Source organism: Pseudopodoces humilis, chromosome 9 (assembly GCF_049639895.1).
Source record: "Pseudopodoces humilis isolate 2021_Gansu_Grassland_sample_001 chromosome 9, ASM4963989v1, whole genome shotgun sequence".
Classification (NCBI taxonomy): Eukaryota; Metazoa; Chordata; class Aves; order Passeriformes; family Paridae; genus Pseudopodoces; species Pseudopodoces humilis.
In genome coordinates, this window is record NC_142208.1 from 11,177,158 (window position 1) to 11,186,383 (window position 9,226).

Genomic DNA, 9,226 nt, shown 5'->3' on the forward strand with positions numbered 1-9,226 from the left:
ATTCCTGTTTTATTTTGCTTGACTTCACAGACCAGAAATTAAATCCTGATCAGAAGCTATCACAGTGCAAAGAACAAACTCTTCATCATGGGTTATGTGTATTTGAGCACAATAAGTAGCACCATTTCTGAACAGCATTCAGCTGCAGAAGTAGCTCAGGATGGAGATACAAGACAGAATGCAAACAAATATTCAGGCAACTGCTGGTAATGCTCAGTGGGCAACCACACAAGAAAAACAGCAAGAGCAAAGAGATGAAATGACATTTCATGAACAACTCATTGCCTGATTATTCACTAAAAATATTTGAGGATGGCAACCAAATGACCAAGTGGAATTAATCTGTGTGGGAATTATTTTTTTCTTTAACAAAATAAAAAGTCATGTGTGAAAGAGTTATCATCTAATCACAGCAGCAAAATCTGACCAACTTCCATGTTGTAGATCCTCTTCAGGTTGCAGCAATCCCAAAATAAAAAACTGGAAAGAAGTAAGGAGGAGAAGTAAAGAGATAAAGAAACATCCCATCTGACATAAGCCAACATCTAACAGAAGTAGAAACAAACATAAATTTTGCCATTAATTTTTAACCTATTGGATACTGATTCTCATTGCAGTTCATGTTTCCACAAATATTCCAAATACATAAATGGAATTAGCACAAATTACCATGATCTCTCCTGATTGCTCAGAAAATTAAGCAAATCTGTGAGATCCAAAAGAACTCTGAAGGAACAGTAAACCTACTATAACAACTCTTGATATTTCTAGGATTAGCTCATATTTTGTGATGAGCTTTGCAGCTCCAACAAACACAGAGTCAGAAAACTGAGGGATAGCAAGTAACTTGGGCAAAATGAAAAATAAAACTTTTATTGCAATATAATTATTCTCTCTTTTCCCTTCCTTTCCTAGGCCAAATTAATATATGGATAAATTAATGACTCAGAAGAGCAGGGAAATTTTTAGTAAGGATGCCTACTTCCTGGCTGTGGTCATCCATCATCTTTCCAGCCTTCCTGGGAAGCATTTTGAAGAGTTTAGAAGGACAATGAACTCTCCATTGCTTTTCTACCTTGGTTACCCCTAGTTCAACAGTCCAGGCTAAGCTAAAATCATTACGGAAACATTACAACTCAACCGCCTATACACAAAATAAAAGTGACTATTAATGGAGTTCTTTGTTGGCAGTCATTACCTTACAATAATTGCTGTACAACTTGATGCTCTAATTAGTAGCAGTCTCTGCAAGGAGCCCAGAGCTGTTTAAAATTTAAGCTTGGAGTTTCTTTAATCTTAAATAGCATCTTCTGGGACTAGACACATTCTGTCCCACCTCTGATGTAGCATCTTTCTGGCTAAGCACTCCTCAACTGTGCCACTAGAATCCATCTGCTGGGGAGGGGAGGGAGGGAGGGAGGGAGAGGAAAAAGGTACAGAAAAACATTTTCATTTCATTTTTTAAGAAAGGGCAAGTCCTTTATTGGCTAAAGGCTGCAAATCTCTTCATCCATTTCTCCTCTGAGCACGTGCATCTTCCATTCCCCGAACTGAACAGCTCACTGGCAATGCTGATTATTGCTGAGCCAGGAGAGCAGCATTTGCATTTTATGACACAGCCATATAATCTACTTTAGCCACGTAATTTACATAAAAATATTGTGCTATAACCTACACATTACAGGAGAAGAGAGGGCTGTAATGCATCTCTCTCCTTAAAGAAAGGGATATGATCAAGAAAAAAAACTCAGAAAAAAAAAAAAGTGGTAATCGTGTTTTCCAGACTGTGAACTCCACGGTCTTAATCAATTTCTTGTGGTTTGTGTCTTTATATTTTTCATTTTTTAAGAGGAAGCAGCATGCAGTATCTTAATTTTTCAAGTCCTGCTATGTCAGCATCAAAAGGAAAACAGTAGAACCTGGAACTGAATGGTGCAGGAGGGAGCTGACCATGTAAAAGGGGAAAGGTAAAATTAACATTTGGTTGAGGTCTCCAAAACCCTACAAATATGTCACTACAAAAACAAATGTGCTTTGGCACTCCCCATGAACTAGCCTTATGTCTGATTTGCAAGTTGCTGTTAATTAAAAGCTAGAAAAAAACAAAACCAATTGAGAGCCATCACTTCCCCACCTCCTCTTTCACAGATGGGTGCAACAAAACCTGCCTGGTTTTACTCCATTTCCATAGTCAAGTCTGTGGCTCCCTCTAAGGGCTGAAATGAGTTTCTCAGCAGCACAATCTGCAGCTGGGTCGGAACAATTGCTTCCCTGAAGCTGCTATTCCATTACAAAGCACTACATAAAGGAAAAATGAGGGTATGTTTTTCCAGACCTTCCTTTTCCATAGAGCTCTAGCATCAGTAAATCAGACTGCAGCATGTTTTGGAACATGGGCAGGCTTGGCATGCTCATCATCTTGTCTGTACTCGTTCAAGATTGCTATTTCTACAAGGCACTGTGTTAACTACAAAGAAAAGGAAAATTTTAAAAAAACTGAGATATGTATATCAAAATAAGAATTAAATCGATTAAAATCTCAATGAAATGAAATGCAGCAAGAATGCTACAAACCAATCCATGAGAAAATATGTCTTATACAAAATATGTCAGTCTTACAGCTGCAAGTGAAACGATTCTAACTGGGGGTTTTAATGGTGCAATGAAGATTTACAGTGGCAGGAGTCTCATCAGATAGATGGGTTTTGCCTCGTTTTATTTTAATTTGAATCTGTTATTCCTCAGTCCCACACAGAAATCAGACAATCACAAATAGAGAGAGCACTGACAGTAGGGAAAGCAAAGAGATTGGAGCAGTATGTGTAGTCCAGGGCTGCAGAGAGTAGAGCCATCTGTCATTACTCCAGTCTCCCAAGGTTAGCTCTGTACTCTGCAACACTACCTGCCCTTCAGAAGAAGTCCCATCAGTGATTATTTTTGCCTGGCACTGTGGCAATCCTACCCAGCAAGATTACTTTAGGGCTATCCCTTTGTGTTCCGTGCCACAGCTGTCATACACACAATTACACTGGAGCCTGTGATGCCTTCAAGGTTCAGCACAATTTATTAGAGATTTGGGGAGCTGAGTGGAAAGGGCAGCCCTTTGAGTTTTCTTCAAGTTGATAATAGATATTCCAAATTCTGACCTGCATTAGAAAGATCTGAGAAGTATGTAGAACAACATATACCTGATGTTTGTTGCTAATACACTGTGTAAGGCACAACAAAGAACTGGCAAGTCCCACCATAGTTTTACAAATGAAGAATAAAGCATCCACTATTAAAATAATTCAGAGCAAAGGCGAATAAAATGGAAAAAAAAAAAAAAAAACAGAAAAAAAGGCCAAGGTTCCTTGACACAATTCATCTGAGAAAACGTGGTAAAAAGGCTACAATTAGTGTTCCTAGGCCAGGTACTGAAGAGAGAGACTGCAGAGGAAGGGCAGAAGATGATGACAGAATACTGCCATACACCGCAGTTAACTAGAACAGAGTTCTTGGTACTTCACCAACCTCTCACTGGGATTGTGCTGTCTAATTCAATTGGTGTATATCTCATTTACAAAAGAGTAATCAAGCTCTTCAGGCTGGGCCCTCAGCTACAAATGGGGTGCACTTGGTTGGCAGTCAGCAGGCTCTGCTTAGGAAGCAATGACAGCTCACTAAATGTCTGTAGGGATCTAACCTGATCAGATTAAAGGCACACTGGTAACAGCCTTTATTTTCTCAAAAAGATAGACAGAATGCCCTGTCTCCTGCTCTCCTGTTTACACTTCCTTGCTCACATCAGGATGTTATATTGCACTGCACAAAACACAGCTTACACTGCACACTGCTGGCCAGCTTTCTGCTGGCTAAGTACAAAATACATCAGTCCATCTGTCTCTCAGCAGAAGTCTCCAGTGGAGACTGAAGGAGGCCATCCATGACCCTTCAAGGCAGAAATCGTTGCCTTTCAACTCTGGAGCGATAGGCTTTTCTTAAGGATCTATATACCTTTTCTTTTTTATTAATTAACCTCTATCTGATCTTTATAATGATCTGTTAACCAAGGAGGAAACTCTAAGTGCAGACAGCTGCCTAAGGAATATTGCAGTGGTCTGCTCTTCTTTCCCTGCCCCTCAGCACACACCTTTCCAGAGCCAGCTGTCTGCATAACAGGACACTTCAAGCAAGAATTCAGTGTTCTCCTTCACACAAATTACTTGCTTTGTGCATCAGCAAAGCCCAAAGGGACCTTTGAATTCCATGACCTAATTGCTACATGAAATTATTCCAGCATTTGGTATGTTTTCGGTGAAGTTCATTACAACAAGCTACCCAAGAGATATCATGCTCTACATTATATGAGTTTATTTTCTCAGATATATATTAACTTATGAAAATGCTCAGTAAGCTCACTTTTTTCCATCTCACCATAAGTGCATCAGAACATATCATGTAAGAGCTAATTTTCTTTAATATACTCCCTGGTACCATTCAGCTGCATTACACATAATGCAGCAGTCGTAGCATATCAACTTCACATCATATCAGACACTGCATTATGGCAGCTGAATTGATTGCTTGTGTAATTGAAGGGCACCAATAGGAAAATTTTTAATCATTTTAGTGACTAATCAGCTTTATATAGAAAATGTCTTGCTTTAGTGGCACCGTGCAAGTGACTTACTCTCAGGCCATAGCATTTTTGCCCACTTAAGCCACTTTTTAGTTTTCATCTTCATTGGCAGTACAATCCTACAGATATACAAAAGGCAGAGCATAAACTGAATGTTGACTACAAAGGATTTCTTTTGACTATCAGACTCCTGTTTGCAGTACCTAATCAAAATCCATCTAGACAAAAGTAGCTTTCTTTCTGATGGGAGTTTTTGTGGGTCTGCTCTTCTTTTTTAAACTTTAATTTAAACTCACCATAAGAAGCCAGTCTTTTCTTTATATTCAAGAGTCAGATGGAAAGATCCACAAACACTTTTGGTATCATATTGTTCTTTTATTTTCATCTGCACTTGCTGCCCATCTGCTAAGGTAGCAAAACCTCTGCTGCAAAAAAAAGTGCCTAACTTACTGCTGCAGAGCACATTCAGCAATTTCCATGTCTTGACACTGAGGTGCTGTTCAAAAGTTTAAAAAGCAGTACCTAAAGGATTCTGAAAATCCTTCCCTTTTACTTGAAGTCTTATTAAGACCTTCTCCACTGCTGTCACATTCCATGGAACAAAGAGCAGCTCAGGACATTCCTGAAACTTACTTGTTTTTTTTAAAAAAAACTCTAATCATCTTCACAGTTTCAAACCACAAAACCTGGATTAAGCCCACTGGCTCATTTTCACAATACAAGCCTGCATATCTTTGGCATTCATGTCTGCACTCCATTCACCTGACAGAAAATACCCTCTTCAATGCTATTTGCAAAATTATGGCAGATCCAAGTTTCACAATAGGGATGTGTCGCTGTCAATCCCTTAGGGCAGACTTATGAGGTAAGAGCAGCTCTATATCATTCTCTCTGCCCTTCTCATATCCTCAGCCATGAGAGTCCTCATCTCCTCACTCTTTTCCGACAGTGCCACACACTGCACTTCTCCAGGCTTTCATTTTCTCCTAGGTCTCTTCTTTATAGATTTCTCCTGTTGTTTCCTGCACTAAGCCTCTGCCCACCATCAGCAGCTCCTGCCTGAGAAGGATGACCAGCTCAAGCAATTTCATCCCTGCTCCTCTCACTGAACAGAGGACTGCAGTGGTTTTGTGGAATCCCAACTTTCCCCTCTCCCAACAGGAAGATGAGCCCTTCCCCATTCCCCATGACCCAGATGTGCAGAGGCAATAAACTCCATTATATTAAATATATTATACAGTATGACCACAAAATGGTCCTACTCAGAGTTCATGGAGGAATTTCTTCCTACAGAAAGTCTTGCTTTGGTGTAACAGGCACGGCACCATACAAGCTAGTTCATGCAAAGAGACATTACATGAATTGGGCAAATAAATATCCCAGCCACTCCTGAGTAACAATGGATTCAATCAGGTTATGGCTACTGCTCCAGGTCTTTCTATCCTTTTAGTAAGTCATCTAAAGCCACCTCCATGCCTTCAGTTTAAAAAAAATAGTATTTCTAATTGCCAAACAGGCATCATTTTCGTGTGTTCATCTCAGGATTCTCTAAGTACCTCCTTATTTTACCATGGTGCAATGAGTGAGCAGCCCAGGGGACAGGTGTTGGACCACTACCACTGTTTTGCAATTTTTCTACTCTCTCACTGCTACCCATATGGATCATCAGCAGCAGGGATCTCTTCCATTCCCTGCAAAGCACTGGAAGACAGAAACTGCTGTCAGCTGCCCTCAGAAACCTGTAGCAGGGTTCAGATTCAGAGCAGCTCACTGTTCCTTGTCCTCAGCCTTCTCACAGTCCTCACACCCCCAGAGCCAGGCCAGGCTGGCACACAATCCCATGGGCACTGTCTGTGGCCCAGCTCTCCGTGCTCCTCACAAATCTTCCAGAGGAGCTGGTGCCCTGGAGGGTGCTGCTACCTCCCTGCTAGACCTGCAGCAAGAAAAGATCATTTATTCCTCATGAGGGCCAGCAAGCAGGTCAGCTTCTGAAAGTAAAGGTGAGGCTCAGGGAATCCATCTCACAGTCACCATAAACTGCACTGTGGCTCCAAGTGTGAACAGTGGGGAAAACCTGGTCCCTCTGATTTGACTGGTAAAATGTGATTTATTCAGCAGAGGTGGGAGTTTTTGCATTAACACTCTCAGGAGTTTCAACTCACTCATCCGGTAGGTTACATGTGCTGGATACAAGCAGTTTCTTTGATTAAATTAAACTGATGATCATCAGTATCTCAGTGAGATGAGTCATACACTGACATGAAACAGGTTAGTGAGAACTTCTAAATTTTTCACTGCACCGCTTCACCACAAACAGTTCTTTGCCAACTAAATTAACCATCAATTCTGAGCCCTAGAGTGCTCCAGAGAACCACATGAGGCCTCCCCATTTTCTCCTATGAAATTCAGAAAGGTCACAGGTCTGTTATGTTCAGCCTTAAGAGCAAAAGCTACAGGGATAACTGGGTGAAGGTATTGTGATTATCAGAATGACCCAATAGTCCCTGCTGGCTTATTTACTGCTATTTATCTATAAACTCACCCAAGAGTGAGACAGACTGCTCCTAAGTGTCATCAAGCAGACCAAAAAAGTCAGCACTTGAAAATGCCACAATGCATTGGAGTGATGCTGGACTTCTACTGAAAAGTGGTTTTTTTTTGTCTTTAATTTATTCATTTGAAGTAATAATCCTTAAAAGCATAATTATCACAGAAAATGAAACAAGAGAGTTGTCTATCCTTCTCTAATTTTTATTGGAATTGCCTGCAGATTTGTCACCAGCAGAGATCCTACTTTGTTGGCCCAGCTGTTAAAGAAAATACAGACTGAAGTAAGCATTTAACTTTATGCTGTATAGTCAACTTCAGTAAAATCAAAAATAAAAAATGGAATTATCTAGACTGTGCAGTATTAAAGGGCTTTGTAGATCACTGAAGAAATGGGTTCAGACATTGCATTTTCCCTGATAAAGCACAGTAACTACCAGGGACTACTGTGTGATATACGTGGGAATAGGGTAATACAGGCCTAATTCTCATCCCAGAAAGAACCCTTGGAAAGCCACAGGGAAGCTCACAAAACCAAGTAAACATTCAGCTGAAAGGCCAAAAAGCTAAAAAGACCCTCTAGAACAGGGGGATTGTTTGGAGAAAAGATGCACACATGCAGGTCCCTTTGGGCCAAGAAAAAGTAGGTAGAGCACTGTAACAACCCTGAGACTTCTCTGGGCTGCACAGGAGTTTGAACTGCCCCAACTCCACTCCAGGCCCTTCCCACAGACCCCAAAGCTGTGCAAAGTTTAGCTCAACTAAACAGAAAACTGGTCCTGGAGACTGTATTTTACTGCATTTTCTCCCTTCCTATTTAGCCTCTCTTCCTATGACTCTACATAAATCCTCAGAGACCGTATTTCTTTGGCTGTTGTTGCTGTTCCATTACAAAAATGCTGCATTAAAACTCATTTTCTGGAAATAAAATCCACTGTAAAGCAAGATGGTCAATATTTGCATTCTTTAGGAGGGATACTGCAGACATTCAGTATGTAGAACAGGAAAAAAAAAACAAGCTGCAGGAGGATGCAGATGGTTGATAGAGGAAGTCAGTATAAGGTCACAGCTGAATTTGAGGTCAGAGCTGAATTTAAAATAGAAGAAGAAAGGAAAACTGTTATGAACTAAAAATAAAATAAACTAACTAAACTATCTCAATAAAGCAAGAGCCCATATTTTAACCATTAATATTTCATTGTAATCTAGATCTTCAATCAGAAACTATGCTGGACAGGTAGAGATTGTGACATTGCAACCAAGTCCAGATTTCCATGATGTTTGCCTCCCAGAAATTCATCAGCTTCTGGACTTACTATGATGTGTTTTTCATTATGAACAAATTCCCTTTTTGTTTTTAAATTGAGTAGTAGGCTGAACACAAAGGTGGTTCTCTGCTACTGGTATATCACTGTATCTTGCAGCTCTTATACATCAAGAAAATAGTTTGTACCATTAACGGTATGTGATCTAGTGAACAAAGATTCGTAATTTTTTTCTAAATATTCAATAAACAAAATCATATGGCAGGATATGTTTCTGTATTTACACACTCCTTTATCACACAAGGATTGTAAAAAATTATATATGCAACTCCACTCAAAAGAACAACCCTAATTTCATAACTTTTTATTTCTAATTATATATTGTCATCACCAAAATGGAATGAGATTAAGAAAATCCACAACAATCTCAGAAGAGCACACTCAGTTCTGAGTGTCATAAATACTTGCACATATCCTTCCCTTGCCATTTCTCTTTTTAAGTTCACGTGTATCAGCAACAAATCTTTTCTGTGGATTTTACAGGCTCTTCTCTCCCCTATAAAGTCAGAAGTTCAGGTAGTTTCAATCATTTCTGGTTTTCTTAGGGAAAAAAAAATGGAAGCAATTTTTTTACCTTCCAAGCAATTTTTTTTAATACCATAAGCAAAATACACAAGCCCTTTTCTCTGAAGAAAGAAGGCATTTCATTTCAGGAATCTGTCACAAGGAACAAGCATGGCTGGGTTCTCTGTATCTTCTAGAGTCCCTCCAAAGGTCGGCTGGAATGATCTTC